The following is an 18,866-nucleotide window of genomic DNA, read 5'->3' on the forward strand; positions in this document are numbered from 1 at the left end:
ATGTTATTGTTGAGGGGTCACCACAAGATGAGGAGGAACTGTATTACAAGGTCCTGGCATTAGGAAGGTGGAGAACCACTGGGTTAGAGGGACATGTCTGTTACAGGAGGGAGGGAGCCTGAGAGTCATTCTTAAACTTACTAAATTTAGCTTGATACTATTTATGAACTAGGATTCATGGGAGTGATTTGAAAAAGTCATACATGTAAATTTAATGACGAAGTTGGCTAGTTTGACCAAAATAAGAAGTAACCTTTACTGTGTAGTTTTCACGTATCATGCACAATCTTAAGAGAACTAGATGCATCCACTCCTTTAAAACTAACAACAAGCATATTAACTATCAATATCTTCATGTGAGAGGTGTGGTAAGTCACAGAAAATCCAGGTAAAATTTACCAAAGTCACTCTGAAAGGCAGGATTTGAACCTTGGCTTTCTAAATCCACAGCCCAATTTTGTTACAGTCCACTAGAAGGCTGGCTATTAACTGAAAGGGCTATTAGGGCAGGAACTTGGCTGTGATGTTCATAAGACTCTCCCAGACAGAAACAATGCATGGCACCTGACTGGATAAAAGCCAGGGGCCATGGTGGGAAAGTACAAAGTACAGTAGCATTTGTATTGTGAAATTGCATTAATATATATTCTCATTTAATTTTCAAGTTAGTTCCATAAATTAAGAAATGCTACTATCACACTAAGAATAAAAACGAGGCAACTCAATTCCTTGAAGTCTCATAGCCATCAAATGTACAACCAGGATTTCAATGTATAGCCTATTGCTTTTAGCCATTTTACTACATTGCTTTTCAACTTCAGTTATATTTAACTACAATGTTGTGTTGGCAACTAAGTCGCTTGCTTAGAATTCAGTAACTGTTCTAGGATTTCAATTCAGAACACATGCTACAACCAAATAAATAGAAACCAAACATGGAATTGGGATAAATTGCTCCCTAAGCAGTCTCTGTCTTGCTGGAGAAACTGCTTAAATGTTGGTGAATTACCATTTGTCATCGTTCTAAAATAAGGAGATATCCTGGTAACTATTTTTGACTTTTGGTTGGGAAGATAGAAAATCAGACAAAGTAATATGATCACATGAAGATAAAGGAAGGAAGAAAAAAATGTTTGACATTTTTAGTCTGTTGATACAAAGTTTGTAAGACTGTGGATTCATAGCCCATTGCATATAATTTCAAATGATGCTGTGTCCAAAAAAAGAGATCTTACAAGAGAGTTTATTAATTGTGCCTCTCTATCTTAAAGTTCTTTAATAGGTTCCTCAAACATTTTATATGTTCAAAACCTGTCCTTTGTAATGCCATCAATAGTTGGCTTTCACTGACTACTCCAATTCAATTTGTAGCTCTTTTGACTTTCATTATTTAAACCCTTGTTTGCAAACATGATGGCAGTTAGCCCAAAGAGAACAGATTCCTCCTCCAGGTCTTGATTACCCATCTCTCCATTCATTTTGGCACAGGCTTCTGATCTCCGCTTTGAATTCAAGTTACTGCTAAGTCATTCCTTGAAAAATTCTGCTAGAAATGTGGTCTTTGTGGTAACACTTCTTGATCTTTTCCTTAAAATTGTTCAAAGGGCCCTTCTTTTTGCCCCCGTGCCTCCTATAGTGCAAGAGGTTATACCTGGAAAATTTTAAAACAAACAAACCCTAGCAAGCTTTAGACTGAGATTCAAATCCGGGGAGTAAAACTCCAGAGGCCACACCATCCGAATCACACCAGGTCCATTCTGACTCCCAGGGACCCTAGTACGGTTACTGAGGCTAAAAATCAGGGGTGCTAAGCTGGTGGCCCGCTGGCCGCATGCGGCCATCAGATAACTTTTAGTGGCCCATGATGCTCTGAAATAAAATGTAACTAGAGAACTCTATGTACAATATTGCCTGATCTCCCCTAAGCACTGTTTTCCTCATAACAATTTTTTTTCTATTCTCATTTTATTTCAGAGCATCGTGGGCCACAAAAAATTACCTCGGGGGCCGCATGCGGCCTGCGGGCCACCAGTTTGTCATCCCTGCTATAAATCTTTTTTTTTAATTTTATCAATTTATTAGGGGCTCATACAATTCTTATCACCCTGCTATAAATCTTTACAGGAACCAACAGCCTCAGCTTTTTGCAGCGGAACAGCTGGCAGGTCTGAGTGGTCAGCCTTGGTTGAAGATCACAAGTAGCGCAGTGCGGGGGATTTAGACCAGCTATCCCGCATCAAGCTGGGTCCGAAATGAGGCGTTCGGATAGAAGGAAAAGAAAGAGCTATGTACAAAGCATGGGATCGGGAGAACTCCACTCTGATGGACTGAAGTCTCCACTCTGATGGACTGAAGTCTCATGCATATTTGAAGCTTGGCATTTATACTCTTCTTACACAAGGGAATTGGTTAGAAAACAAACATCAAAGAACTTAAACATTCCTAACTCTTATCTATGCAAATGTTACTTAACTAGTCACAGTTTCTTAACCTTAGAATAATAAAAGCACTAGGTTCAAAGACAATCACAGGGATATGCAAATAACTGAGTTATCCCTCAATGCTTTTAGCAGCAAAGTCACAAATAACAGTCATTTTGCAATGCTTTTGTCTGCAGAGACACAGAGGCACAGGGGACTAAATAGTCACCCATTAATAAACACCTTGATCAGCCAGAGGATTCCTACAGTGCCCCTTTGACCAGTTCGAATTTAAAGGTGTGACAATGGATAGGAAAGGAGGTGTCAAGATCCAGAAAGCAAAGGCAGTAGTATCAATAAGATTGAGGGTTGATCAGATGGAAGTGGAGGTGGAAGTAGTAGAACCCAGTGATAGTTCTAAAGTTCACACAGGTAATTGGAAATGAAGAGGAGGGGGGGGCGGGTAGTAGAGGTTCTGATTGTTTTCATTTTTGGTTTTTATTGGTAGATACAGAAAGCAGGGAAAGCTATGTTTGGATAACAGATATATATCCAAGGCCAAAGAGTTCATTTCAGTTCTTTACATTCCTAGTAAGGGGCTGCGTCCTATAGGAACTGCCCCTGTAGGTTTCTGAAATGTTAAATTTTAGGAGAGCAAGCAGCCTCTTAGTCCTGTTGAGCAACCAGTGGGTTTGGACTACTGACTTTATGGTTAGCAGCTCCATGTGTGCCTCACTACCTCCCTTAAATATTACATAGTAATACAGGAAAACAACATAAGATGTGACTTAAGACAATATGATTAAGCAATATGTTTTGTGTGGGTGGGTTAATTCAATGCTATGAATATCTAAACTCAAACTCACTGCCATTGAGTTGATTCCAACTTACCATGACCCTACAGGACAGACTCGAACTGGTCCTGTGTGTTTGGGAACTGTTTATCTCTTCCGGAATAGAAAGACTGATTTTTCTCCTGAGAGGCTGATGGTGATTTCTAACTAGCGACTTTGCCTACTAGCAGCCCAAGGACCCAGGGCTCCTTGCTATGAATATAGAGAAATGAAATCTCTAAACCATCAGCTCACGGAAATACTTCTAAATGTTGGTGCTGGCTTTTCAAGGATAGATGAGAACTTGAATAGAGAAGTGAGCCAGGGAAAGAAAGAAACATAGTAAAGATAAATGTGTAAAACCCTGCTGGGCCCCAAGAACACCGGGGAATAAAACAAAAGTGGGCTGAAATGATTAGTGGAAGGATATGTCAGGAGCAGCTTTCAAACTATACATTTTCAATGTGAAAGTAAATGTCTTTCATTCTAGAATGAATATTTTAAAATCCTGCTGAATCTGATGATACATACATTATTTTCTGTGCATCATAAGGGTTTAGTGGCAACACCTTGACTTAAACAACATAGTACTTCTGTTTCTCCTGTAGGAACCAAATGTGGGGGCAAACATCCAAAAGCTCTCAGTTATTCCAGCCACAAGGCATGTTCTATTTCGTTATTCTGCTCCATGTGACGTCTATTCCCAATGTCATTTTATGACCCAAGAACCCATGAATAATTCTAGTCATCATATAGAATAAGAGGCCAGTAGGTGAAAATGCATCCTTGATGCCCCACACAATACATCTGCTAATGTAGCTTCAGCCAGATTTAAGGCACTTGGTTGCCACAAATAAGGTACAGACTGGAGGGTGTGTACCTGTTTAGCCCTGAGCCAACTTTCGCAGAACTGGAAAAAGACCATGGACTCTCAAGTTAGAAGCTATTCTCTGCCACAGGTAACTTTTGACATCAGTTTATTTTCTGACAATTATTGAACAGGTGTGTTCCTATTATCCTTAAACTACGCTGGTTTCATTTTTTTTTCAGTTGAGAAAACTTTGATCATCCTTAATAAAATCTCCTCATGTCTTCACAGCCCAAATATTGATGTCTTATTTTATTATGATTTTGCATACTCCTGGTTTTGTATGCACGAATGCAGAAAAAAGGTTTTTCAATTCTTTCCACCCACAAAATATAATTACATGAATAATACAAATATGAACCCAAAAGTCATCTTCATGTGACATTGCCACCTAAAGTATTTGGCAGTAGCATACAAAAATGGGCTACTACCACTTTGAAAGCCTACAGCTTAAAAAACATTTAAAATAATTTTGTATCTTTTTCATATTCATATACTTAAAGAATTATGTCTCTTAATAGAATATAATTCAAAACAAATTGTTGATGAAATGGGATTCTAACAACAGCAACATAACATAAAACAGCAATGAAAAATTTTACCATTAAATGGAAAGTTGTATAACATGCCTCAACCCTCTGCCAGTTGACATGGGGCTTTCTAAAGCTTTTCAAACATCAAGAAGACAAAGTATATTTTCTATTCCAAAAAGTGTGCTGACAGTAAGATGAATGTAAGCCTTTCTGAAAGAGAGCCAGCACAGAAGTGTTCTCAGTGGGGAGATAAAGCAGCATAGTGGTTGACTTGGTTGCTGAATGTGTTGACAAATCCAAGAAAGCAATGATACTCTTACCCAACCCAGCAATGTTTTTGGAAAGCATAAAAAAGAACACATGTTTAAGTTTTAATAAACCCTTTAGAGTTACTTTTTTAGGAGACAAGTTTTAAAACTTTTAAAGAACTAATCAATAGAATTCCTGGTATATGAGCAATAGACAGAGAGATGGTAGCATTTGCTTTAGCTTATTGCCCAGAGCACTAGTATTCTAGAGAGCATTCCCTCTCCTTTGTTTCTCCAAGTAGTTCAAATGGATGACCTACAAGGTTAGCCACTCAGGTTCCCATTCCCAAAGACATCATGTTACTAAGACAGCTTGACTTCTCTAACAGTGCCCAAGGAACTTCTACCACAAATTGAGAAGGGATAGGTGAGAGAAGGAAAATTGCTGACTATGTGAAAACAGTAAAATATAAATTATTCAGAAATAAAGTACCCATATCTCTTAACCCAGATTATGCCATACTGAGCTTCACTAACAAAAACGTTAGAAACTAAGTTAATCAGATATATAACGGACATTTAACAGATACATGTATTCAATTGTTGATTTGTTGTTAGGTGCCATAGAGTCAGTACCAACTCACAGTGGCCCTTTACAAATGCACATTGTGTCTTCATACATTCCCACTGAGAGAAATGTGTATGCACAAGACTTCAGTTACATGGAATTGGATTAATATTAACCCTCGCTCAATGAGACTCCCTCATCTTTTTTTCGTGTATCGTCCACTATTTTTTTTAATGTAACTAGTTTTTTTTCTGAGATTATAGCAAGCAACAATGAACACATCATCATAAACTAAGATGTTTGGGGGTGACATAGAGTTGATTTCAATTCATAGTGACCCTATTCAACAAAGTAGAACTGCCTCATGGTTCATCTAGATTGTAATGCATATTATAGGATCTCCGTGACTCCAAATCAAATTGATACCTTTTTTTTATTTGAATATTAAGAAACATGTTGCCAAATGTCTCTTCCCTGGGATCCTTGGTCCGTTCAAGTGGCCTCCGTCTTAGTAATCAGTTGAACACTTAACTTAATTGCTCCTTATAGCACTCTTGTAGACTCACTACCATTGAGTCAATTTTGACTCAAAACAACTCCATAAGGACACAGTAGAACTGTCCCTGAGGGATTTCTGAGACTAAGGTGAAAGAAAACCTCATCTTTCTCCTGTAGAGCGACTGGTGATCTCAAATTGCTGAATTTGCTGTTAGCAGCTCAATGCATAAGCCACTGAGATAGTTAGTTTACTGTGCCAGCCTGGCCGATAAACGCAAGTGGGATTAATTGAAGGGCAGAGAGATAAATGGCTCAGTGAGCCTCGCCTTTCTTGTCTCTGACTCTTTGACCATCATTGGACCAGTGTGCAGTTGCCTTGCTTGTTCTGTGCCTCAATTTACAGGCTACACTATGGGACACCTAGCCTGTGGACTGTGTCGCTGTAAGTTGAGGTCCCTTTAAGACCACAGGATTAAATTTACATCTCTTGAGCTGGGGACTGACTGTTGGTGACTTGGCTGACAGTTGGTGTCCTGCCTTGCTGTTTGCTGCCTGGACTGGGATAGCCTAGCTCTCTCTCCGGAGAACTACCTGTTTTGCAGTGCTCTAGCCTTGAAGGACTGCCACTGTCTCAGAACTCTCTCTCAGGAGTGAGTTGCCCTGAGCCATCTGTACTGCTTTATAATTTAACTGTTCATTTCTTGTATTATATATTTATCTATCTGCATATAATTTAACAGTTCATTTCTTGTGTTATATATCTATCTTTATATCTACAATTATTAGCAATCTGGTTTTGTCTCTCTAGAGAACCCTGTCTAACACAGCCACCATCCCACCAAACAGATCAACTCAACAACTCATTGTCATCAAGTCAATGTTGACTCATAGCCAGCCAAGGTAGGCTAGGGTAGAATTTCTGAGATTGTAACTCTTTATGTGAGTTTGGGTAGAGAACCCCTTCTTTCTCCTGTGGAGTGTCTGTTGGTTTCATACTTCTGACTTTTCAGCTCATAGCCCAATGTGGAACCACTGCTCCACCAGAGCCCCACCATGCCACCAGAGTTCTATGCTCACCACTATACCACCGACACCTCTGCCACCAGAGTTCTTGAAACAACATTTGCATCTATTCATGTCTTTCCATCCTTCACCAACCCACCTTCCAGGCTTTTCCCAATGACATCTTGGCTCCTATGCTCATCATTTATTGGTTTAACTTTTGTATTAACCTTTTATAGCTGTATGTGTTCTAAAGCTGTATCTGATATTTTTACTCTTTCAGAAAAATGTATTATGCTTAATCCTTAAGAATATACATTTTATGCACTGTTTTAGAGTACCCCACACATACATTGCTATATGTTGCTATAGTTTATTTATTTTGAGTGCTGTATTATCCAAATATATATCCCCCATAGCCAGCTATGAGCATTTAAGTGATTGCCACATGTTCCTATTTTGAATAATTTTAATATGATTACACTTATATATGTCCCCTGATAAGTGTACAAATATAGTTATTAGGAAATACAGGTGTAAAATCAAAGGAGAAAATGTCAAACTCTTTCCAAATTGTTTGTAACAGTTTACACTCCTACCTCCAATAAATAAAATATGAATGTAGGAATATTTGAACTCACCAAAGATGAATTATAATACATAGAGTTAGAGATACTAGAAACTAGTGAGCTGAATCGGACTGTTATTGACCATTCTGAATCAGACAATCATATAGTTTTCTATGGTGGGTATGACAAATTTAAGATAATTGCATCACATTCATCATCAAAAGGAACATTGCAAAGTCTGTTTTATATAGCATATTATCTATATGCCTGCAAGGAAGACTAGTTAATACATCTCTTATTCAAATTTATACACCAACCATGAAAGCTAGTCATAATGAATTTTTTAAATCTACCATCAAAAGATTTACCAAACATAAAATATAGATGCACTGATAATTAATAGTGATATGAATGCAAAAGATGGAAACAGAAGAATTTACCAACATTTCCACAATATACAGAGTTAGAAAATGTGGCCCAAAATTTATTAACAAAGCTGGAAATATAATGATAGAATTTTGCAAGAAAAACAGCTTCTTCATTGCAAATACCTCCCCCACCCGCCTGCCCCGCAATGGATCTGGCTAGATAAAACACACAGAAATCTAATTGGTGGCATCTATTGGAAGACACAATGCAAAAGCTCAATATTATGAGCCAAAAAGAGCTGGCTCAAACTATAGAACAGATCATAAATTGCTCCAATGCAGATTGAGTTTGCAGCTGAAGAAAATATTTTTAATTTAATAAATCATTTTATTGGGGCTCATACAACTCTTATCACTATCCATACATACATCAATTGAGTAAAGCACCCTTATACATTTGTTGCCCTCGTTATTCTCAAAATTTGCCTTGCAGCTGAAGAAAATTTAAAGACATTCATGAGAGTCATAATACAACATTTAGTAAATCTCATCTGAATTTAGAGACCAACCTAAGAAGAGATTTGGTTCATTAAACACTAATGACACAAGGCTAGTTGAATTGTGTGACCACATCAGGAACCTCATACATGAAGAGAGCAAATGCACTTTAAAAGATATGAAAGACAAATTTTAAAAAAGCAGATGTCAGAAGTGACTCAGACTTGCTCTTGAACGTGGAGTCTAACTCATTGGGACCCAGTCAATTCTGACTGATAGAGACTCTTTAAGTAGGGTAGAACACATGTGGGTGTACAAGATAGTAACTCTATGAAAATAGAAAGCCTCATCTTTCTCCTGAAGAACGCTCGGTGGTTTTAAATTGCTGACCTTGAAGTTGGCAGCCCACACATAACCCACTATATCACTAATCTATTAAGAAGCCCCACCTGAGCTCCTTTGAAAACAGTAGCAGTTTATTAACAATGAGATGCCAGAAATTCAGGCCAAATTCAGGTTATCAAACAATGGACATCATTTCTGATGTCAGATGGATCTTGGCTAAAAGGGAATAACAGAAATATATTTATTTGTTTTTTATTGACATGAAAACACATTTAGTGGTGCAGATCCTACATGAAAGACTGTGTGTGACACTGTGAAACATACAGGTTCCTTTTGCTCAGAGCTTCTGAATAGACCGCGAGGCAGTCATTCAAAATAGAACAAGAGGTTACTGCATGCTTTTATTTTATTTGACAAATGTTTTGCCATATTTATTTTACCACAGTGGAAAGTTTAAACTATGAATAAAATGTTTTTAAAATGCAGAAATGGCCATTTCAAAAATGCATGAGATACCAGAAGAGTTCTCTATAATTGCTTCATTCTTTTTTTAAAATCATTTTATTGGGAGCTTGTACTACTCTTGTCACAATCCATACATACATCCATTGTGTCAAGCACATTTGTACATTTGTTGCCCTCATCATTCTCAAAACATTTTTCTCCTTTAACCTTTGATATCAGTTCCTCATTTTTAACCTCCCTCTCTGTTCCCCCCTCTCTCATGAACCCTTGACAATTTATAAATTATTATTATTGTACCATGTCTTACACTGCCCGACATCTCTCTTCACCCACTTTCCTGTTGTCCATCCCTCAGGGAGGGGGTTATATGTAGATCCTTGTCATAGGTTTCCCCTTTTTACCGCACCTTCCCTCCATTCTCCCAGTATCACCACTCTCACCACTGTTCCTGAAAGGGGGTGATCTGTCCTGGTTTCTCTGTGTTTCAAGTTCCTATCTGTACCAGTGTACATCCTCTGATCTAGCCAGATTTGTAAGGTAGAACTGGGATCGTGATCGTGGGAGCGGGTGGAAGGTGAGAAAACATTTAAGAGCTAGAGGAAAGATGTGTGTTTTACTGCATGTTTTTAAATGAGGAAAGGTGTGTGTTACCCTCTTTCAGCGTACTTATTCAATCTGTATGCTGAGCAAATATTCCAGATACTGGACTAGATGAAGAAGAAGGTAGCATCAGGATTAGTGGAAACCTCATTAACAATCTGCAATATGCAGATGGCACAACTTTGCTTCCTGAAAGCCAAGAGGACTTGAATCACTTCAAGATAAAAATCAAAGACCACCATTACTCTATGTAAAGAGAACAGCAATCCCTACAACTGAACCAATCGACAACATCACGATCACTGGTGAAATTATTGGTGTTGTCAAAATTTTATTGTACTTAAATCTACAATTAAGAAGCAGTTAAAAAACAAATGGTGTATTGCATTGGGAAAATCTGTTGCACACGACCTCTTTCAAGTGTTGAAGAACAAAGATGCTGCTCTAAGGAGTAGGGTGTGCCTGAACCGAGCCGTGGTATTTTCAGTTGCCTCAGCGGAGAGCTGGACAATGAGTAAGGGAGACTGAGCAGCATTTGAACGACCACGTTGGTGAAGAATGTTGAGTGTACCAGGGCTACCATAAGAACCAGCATATCTATGCAGCCAGCACCTTATAAATGAGTGGCAAGACTTCATCTCACGAAGTTTCGGCAGCTTTTTGAAAGGACATCATGGTTGGCACAGTAGAGGGTCAGTGGAAAAGAGGAAGCTCATCAGTGAGTTGGGCTCACAGATAGCAAAAGTGAAGATGGAGCAGGGTGGGTGGTATGTTGTTCCATTATACATAGCTTTGTTGTACACTGGTGCTGACTGGACAGCACATAAAACCACCTCCACGACCACAACCGATGTATAAGGTATCATAGCATCTGCATAATCATGTATTATCTCAAATGGTAGAAGGGTGTATCTCACTGTGACCTTAATTTGCATTCTGTGACCTCTTAGTTGGGTCGGCATCTCCATATGCTTTGTAAGCCTTCGGAATCTCATCTTCTATGGAATGCCTACTCATGACTCTCACTCATTTTCAGCTACTGGGTTGTTAGAACTTTGATTTGTAGTTGATTTGTAGGATTTCCCTAAGTTAACACACAAAGTGTATTCATTTGTGTTTTACCACTCTGATATTTTCCTCTTTCCTAATTCTGAAATGATCCTGCTAAAACAACGCAAGCTGAAAAACAAATTAAACCAGAAAATTCTTCCTAACAATAAAAATAATACAAAGTCTTATAAATTGCATGAAGCTGATCGTCAGTGTCATCAGTTTTACATTCAGCCACTGAAACACATTTCATTTCATTATTCAGGCCACCTGTATGTAATGATTCATTGCACTTCCTCCCTCTCTCCGAGTTCCATTTACCTTGCTTCCTAATGTTTCTGAACTTCTTCCTTATATAAACACAATTCTTTTGATCTCATTCAAATCGTTGGATTTTCTAAGGTATGTATACCTCCCTAGTTTTATCAATTCCATTATCTAATTGTCTATCATTTCTCTCTAAATTGAGTCACAGGAGTAAGTTCCATTTCAGAGCTGAGGTTGAGTAATGCAATAGTCTAGGTTTCACCAGTCCCCATCCAACCTGGTATCTTGTGATTTTGAGTTTTGTTACATATCCCACACACCTTACACTCTATCCAGGGCCTTCTAATGTCATCACTTCAGAACAGTCAGAAGTCAGTTATGTAGCATGTGGTTTTGGTGGCTTTGGATTCATTGTTTCTATATGCTTTGGGTTTTTTAAAATCATTTTTTCCCTTTGCATAAGGGGGTATTGATCGTTGCATCTTAGATAACTACTCAAGTTCTCTTAAGACCCAGGTGCCCCTCAGCAAAGGAGGACATAGAACATGGTCTTTATATTAGGTGAATGGGCCTTTGTGTCCTTTGAGGCTGTGCTTCTGATCACCCAGCCCAGTGACTCATTCCTTTAAGGTGTTTGGTTATAGCTAAGAAGTTTTCAGAACTTTGTCCCCTGTATGCTACATCACATTTCTGGATATCGTTTTAGGGAAGGTAGATATCTATGCATAATAGATACTGTAAAATTTACATATATTTGTGAGTATACTCCCACTTGAGTAAGACTCATCTTACTGACTTGTCATTCCTAAATAAGTCTATCAAATATTGTATGTTCAGTTTACTTGAAAGACGACGAAGGAAAACTTATTCCTGTACTCACTAGAAATAAATCATTGCTACTTATTACTAAAATAGGCAACATTGTATAAATGTCCTAAACATCAGTGATTTGATCATAAGAGCATAACTATTGTTGCATTCATTCACAAAATGATTATTTTCCTTCAATTAAAATATTTATAGGCAGGAGATAAGTCTCCTTGTTTTTAAAGCATAACAGAACATTCCTTTATCATCACTGGTTATGAGTAATTATGTCCTCCAGCCCAGTAACCACATGCAACAGAATTGGAAACCATCATTACTGATTATGTGCCATTTCCATTTCCATAGCACCTCAAAAAAGACTCTATTGGATCTGTATTTGGAAATCTAACCGATTTTTCTTTAGAAATTTCTCCTTGGGACATTAAACCATTATTTTGGGGGAAAGATAATTTGAAAAAAAAAAAGTAGAATTCTGCTCTCACAGTGTAAATTGTTCATACACTAAAAAGAAATGTTAAACTTGTTATCCACACTTCCATTGCCTTTGGATTCTCTTCCATGCTCAAGTTTACAATTGGTCAGAAATTTCCAAATAATCAGAAATTCCAACTGCTCATAAAGCAACTGAATCTATAATACAGATGATATAAGCATTGGAATTAACTTCTTTTATTTGATATATTAAATTGTATGAAGTAATTTACCCATAGATATTAAAATAGTTTGTCTATTTAAAAATATTTTATAAGTTCAATGCTTTCACAAAAAATTCAAAATTGGAAAGTATTTATTTCTGACTTGAACATGTTAAGCTCATTGACCTACATGCATGCTTTCTAGCTTCTTAAAGAAAAAAGGTTTTTTTGCCCCAATTTCCTTTTATATTCCTTTTTATTTCAACTCGATTAACATGCAATATTGATTTCTTTTTGACAAGTGAATGAAAATATTTTTTCTTAATGTGTTTAAAGCAAAGGTGTCCCCTACATCAATGAAAGTACAATCATATTCCCTTTGTTGGGTTTCCTTTCTTTCTCCACTGTGCTTATCACACTTATCACTGAGCTACCTTTATATTTCAACTGTGCTTTTCTGGCTTTTCTTACTCGAAACTAGAAGAATATATTTCTGGAAGTCTGAATTGTCTCCTGAGCTCTATGGTGGCAGGAAAAGAATGCACTTATATTTGTTTATCTCATCCCCATCAAAATGCCCAGTATGAAATGCGTGCATACTAAATATTTAAAAGACTTCCAGAGTGTATTTCTGCTAAATGATTGTACATCTGCTAAAAATACTAGCTACATTTGTATCCTGCATTGTAGTGCCTGGAGAGTGCATGCTTATTTTTGATGGATATTAATAGAAATGGTTTCTCATATTCAGAAAGAGTTCTACTTTATCCAATTATACCTCCTAACTATATTTACAAAAACAGTCAAAACCACATATTATTAGAAGGTTCTTACCTGCTTATTTGCCATGATATGGCCATAACAGTTTTTGAATTGATTAAAACTCATTTTACTACTTTTTATTGTAATTTGAGTGGAATTCCTAGAGGAAATTTGTTTTCCATTCAACAATTCATACACATTTCAGTTTGGGACTGAACATAATCCCTGCACTGGAACAGCGTTTGTCCTCCTTCCTCCTTGTCTTTGTCATTTCCTCGAGCTCTTCTTTTTGTTACTTCCTGCCTTCAGAGCTCACTCTTTGGGCAAATACTTCCCTTTAGAACTTGTACAATTCATTGTTCTCAGAAGAGCATAGATCACTGGTTCTTTTGTTCACTTTATAGACCTGTCTGCTTTCTGTTACAAAGTCACAGTACCAAAAAGAATTAGTGGACATACAGCCATTGCAAGAATCTCTGGTAGTACAGGATCAAGGCCAAGCTGCAATGAAGGCATTCTTGTCAACCAAGGCTCCAGGACTGGTCAAATACCAGTTGGTATGTTTCAGAAGGCTGATGAGGAGCTTGTAATACTCACTTGCCAATGCCAGGAAAAATTGAAGTCAGACCTCTATTTAGAAGAGATCTCTATTTGGGTCCATTCCAAAGAAACGAGACCCAACAGAATGTCAAAGTTATCAAACAAAGCAGTGTAATTCATGTCTCCTGTGAAGTAGAATTGTAGTAGTACATCTGGTGGGAACTGCCAGACATTCAAGCTAGATCCAGAAGAAGACATGACACAAAGGAGATCATTATTGACTGCAGACCGATCTTAACTTAAAGGAGAGAATACCAGAAAGATATTTACTTGGTTCATTAACTGTGCAAAGGCTTTTGTTTTGGTGGATCCAGCAAACTACGGGTAACATTAAGGTACTACCCACTGCCATTCAGTCATTTCCGACTCATAGCAACCCTGTAGGACAGGGTAGAAGTGCCCCTCTGGGTTTCTGAGACTGTAAGTCTACACAGGAGTAGAAAGTCTCATTTTTCTCCTACACCAGCAGGACTCCTAGCACAGCAAGGAGACAAATGGGAATTGCAGAACTCTTTATGGTGCTCAGGTAGAACTTGTACGCAGACCAAGAGGTAGCCTTACAAACAGAACAAAGGATGCAGAACGGTTTCACATCAGGAAAGGTGTGCATGGGGGTTGCATCATTTCACCAGACTTATTCAATCTGGATGATACAAAAATAACCCCAAGAAGCTGGACAATATGAAGAAGAATGTGGTATGAAGATCTGAGGAAATCTCATTAGCAGTCTGTGATATGCTGATGGTGTAACTTTTCTTGCTGAAAGCAAAGAGAATTAGAAGCTGTGTTGGTCTGGGTGGACCAAAGAAGCAAATTCATAGACACTCATGCATGTCTAAGAAAGAGCTTTATATAAAGAATTATTGTATGTTAAGGAAACATCCCTGTCCAGATCAAGTCCATAAGTCTGATATTAGCCCATATGTTAGATGCTAGTCTGTAAATTCCTCTTCAAACTCATGCAACACATGCAAGGACACAGAGTGGAGGAAGATCACAGGCCAGTTGGTGGAAATTCTTATGGATCCGGTGGTGGTGGAAGCATCTCAACACTAGCAGGGGAAAACCACGTGGCTCATCCAGCTCTAGGGCTCTAGCTGAATTAGTGTAGCTCCATGTGTCTTGTCAGCAAGAAGATGAAGCAGAGTGTGTCCCACCTTGAGGGAGGTTGGCAGGAGTTCCCAGAATCCTCAGGAGAAGGCCATGCTCACACAGAGGCCTCATTGGCTATGACATGATTGACAGTCTACACTCCACCCCTTCATGAGTAGGCATGAGATTATGTAACTGCCACAGAAGCACTTGCTGATGAAGAGCCAGGATTGCATCTTTCAGTATGAATTACAACTCAATGTAAAGAAAACTAAACTCCCCACCACTAGATCAATAGGTAACACTATGATAAATGGAGAAAAGATAGACGTTGTTGGGATTTTATTTGCTTGTATCCACAGCCAATATTCGTGAAACAGCAGTCAAGAATTTAAACTTCATTTTGCACAGAGCAAATCTGCTGCACAATTAAATCATCGAAGAGCAAAGATGTCACTTTGCGGACTAAGGGTGGCCTGATTCACGTGGTGGCATTTTCAATGGCCTCGTCAGCAGCTGGAAGCCTGACAGTGACTGAGGAAGTCCAGGTAAAACTTGCTGTCTTTGAATAATAATGTTGGTGAGGAATATGGAAATTACCATGGCTGCTAGGAGAACAAACGCATTTGTATTGGAAGAAGCACAGGCAGAATTCTCCTTGGAAGCAAGTCTGGCGCAAGTTCATCTCAAATCCGTTTCATATGTTATTGGAGGAGAATAGTCTCTGGAAAAGAGCATTATGCCTGATAAAGTAGAAGGCCAGGAAAACTGAGGTAGATGCTCACCAAGAGGATTGACAGTGGCTGAAAGAATGGATTCAAACATAATAACAATTGTGAAGAATGAGCAAGGTTATCAGTGTTTCATTCTGCTTTACGTAGAGTTGTTAAGAGTTAGAACCAACTCCACAGCACTTAACAACAAACACAATAACAACACTGCTTGGGTGAAAGTTGGGCAACAGTGATGAGCTCAGTTTCAGGCCTCAAAGGTTAATAAGTGCCCAGTCTCAGGGGTTCCACCAGTCTCTCTTTGACAATAAACCTTCAATAGTTTCTTATACTCTGCAAATTTGAGAGATGCCTCTGTAACTACCATTGCATTATGACACCGTACCTTTATTTGTTGTGTATATCATAAATCAACAAAATGAAGGACTTAAAAATGACATATTTGTATATCCTGACACTGATCATACCAATATTAATAGAGAACAGTGATTTAAGCAAATAATTTAAGGTTTCAAAAACTTTGATAAAATTTGTGAGATATGATTATTTATCACTGGTTCTGTAGAATCCTCAACAGTTTAATGAGTCTGTATGCTTATCTGTTAGGGACCCATCTATTTGTTCTCTTTATTACTCCCATGCAATGACTTATTTATAATCCATATTTAATTTATTTCCTACTCTGGTCTAGCTGTATGGGCTCTCCCCACCCCACCTCCGGGGTGGCAAAATGCAGAAGACTGTTTTCAGTTGGAAAGGGGTTTAAATCTGTAAGTTCAAGGAATTACATTTTTGAAACACTTGTAAACATGAATTCAGGTATTTTCTAATAAATTCTGAGAAATCATAGAAGAAAGAAGACAGATTTAATAGGGAGGAAACTAGAAAATGTTTTAATTTTCCAAAAGGCAAATATAATTTGATGAAGACAGTGTCTAGTCATTGGAAAAGAGATTATTTTTTTAACTTACAAATTTACAAGAAAATTAAGAAATGTGTGATGCAGTAGTAAGAAGACATATAAAAAATAAATGTACATATTTTATAGAGAAGGTATAACACATAATAATGATATGTTTTATTTCAAAAAAGCAATTCCAATTACATCCTTTGGGATAGGCTGGTGAATTTTTATTTGGATAAAAAAACTGATTGTATCAATATATTCAATATGTTTTTGGTTTGGCAACTTACCAACATGCTAGTGGGAGGATTCTTGTAAATTGACTTCTTTCTAACTTTTGCCCTCTTTTTCTATTCAAATCCCACCAATGCCTGGGATCACCGCATTTAATATATGCAAGGGACACAAAGCGAAGTGACCACGCCAAAGAAAATGACAGAATCACGAGTGGAAATCGGTAGAAGTTCTTTTATTCCTCGTGGAAGACAGGAGGATTTCTACATCCTCCTGGTTTTGTTCAAAAACATCAATTAGCCCTGGGCTGTCCCTGGCACCAGACATGACTGAGCCTTTCCTCCTGGCGATGTTTGCGGGCTAGGCTACTCAGGCAAGCGCAGAGCCTCAGATCCTGCCACCGTTCCCACTCCCTCTCGGGCAGTGCCAAAAGAAGCTGGTGTCATAAGTGCAGGAGGAGGGCGACCACCTTACCATTCACTCCTATGTCCCAGGCAAAACCAGGGCCACTGCAGACGTGGGAATGAGCGATGAAACCATTTTAAAATCGGCATCGGTTCCAAAGAGGAGCTGTTCGATTTGATCAATATACTGAACAGCGATGACAAAGCAGGCGGCCTCCTTGCTCAGCTCCCACTTCCAGGAAGGTCTCCACTGCTGTGCCTCCAGATAAGGAGGCTTCTACAGCATTAACGAGCGCTGGAGGCATTTGGACCAGTATTCCAAGTTGCTTGCTGCCCCATGGGGTTGTGGGAAATAATTAAACGAGCAGGAATTCCAATCCCAGGGAAGAATGTGGTTGTGGCTTGAAGGTCAAAGATGTTGGCATGCCCATTGCATGTTGGTACTGCCCACCGAAGGTCTGTGAGAGCCCTGGAGGTGACGTCATCGTCACACCAGCTCATCCATACGCTCCCGAAATGCTGCTGAAGAAACAACCAAGATTTGCAGATATTTTAAGTATCTGGTGCAGGCATTCCGAAGCTGCTCACACCGGATATGATCAAGAAAGGAGCAACTGTCATTGATGTGGGAATAAATTGAGTTCAAGATCACGTAACCGCTAAACCCAAGTTGGTTGGGGATGTGGATTTTGAAGGAATTAGGAAGAAAGCAGGGTACATCTCTCTGATCCTCGGGGTGGTTGACCCGAAGACAGTGGTGATGCTCAGGAAGAATATCGTCATTGATGCCCAAAGGCTACCTGGTGAGTGTAAAGTGAAGGTGAATGATCATGAAGTAGCGTCCAATTAGTGGTTGTAGTTTCCGGGTCACCAACAGCATTCGAAGCCAACTCAAAAGGCAAAACAGGACATAAAATACAACCTTCTTTTTTTATTGTATTGAGACTGTGAAACGATGCTCTGTATTTATGGAGAACTTCAGTGGGTGGGCATTTGCCCAGATAAGGGCACTTACAGGGGAGCTCTGGACGGTGTCCTGCTGAGTCTTAGGATGAGCCAAGAGCAGCCATTAACCAAGTGATTCACAAGGGGGCCCCGGTCTCGTTGCCAACGGTGGTTAACTTTGCCCAGCCACTTCAGTGGTTAACATTGACCTTTCCTAGGATTATATTTCCCAAGTGCTACCCTAATCAGAGTTGATACTTAAGGTTTCTAGTCTGTGAGTTCAGCTGGTAAAACCACACAAAAATTGGGATAGAGAAAATTGGGGGGAAATTAAAAAGGAATCAATGAGAGTCATTGGATATTTTTTAAGGCAGCCTGATTTACACGTCCATTAAATGATAGCCAGGTGTGTCTGAATAAAGTGGAATTGAATGAGAAAGGAGGAAAGCAATGGGCCAATAGTATTCCTAAACTGTCATGTCATGATTCACAATAGTTCCTTGGAATGTGTTTATAGTTGTTTTCTGTTACAGCTCTTATTTTAGGCATGGTACTATTCACTGAGGTCTCCAATTAGTTTTCCAGAGCTTGAGAAACTT

At 38.6% G+C, this 18,866-nt stretch overlaps 1 pseudogene; it reads left to right on the forward strand.

Annotated features, from left to right (window-relative positions):
* The first annotated feature begins 2,725 nt into the window (after positions 1–2,725).
* LOC142458457 (bifunctional methylenetetrahydrofolate dehydrogenase/cyclohydrolase, mitochondrial pseudogene) lies at positions 2,726–18,172 on the forward strand (annotated as a pseudogene).
* Positions 18,173–18,866: the final 694 nt, after the last annotated feature.

The sequence above is a fragment of the Tenrec ecaudatus genome, chromosome 10 (genome assembly GCF_050624435.1).
Source record: "Tenrec ecaudatus isolate mTenEca1 chromosome 10, mTenEca1.hap1, whole genome shotgun sequence".
NCBI lineage: Eukaryota > Metazoa > Chordata > Mammalia > Afrosoricida > Tenrecidae > Tenrec > Tenrec ecaudatus.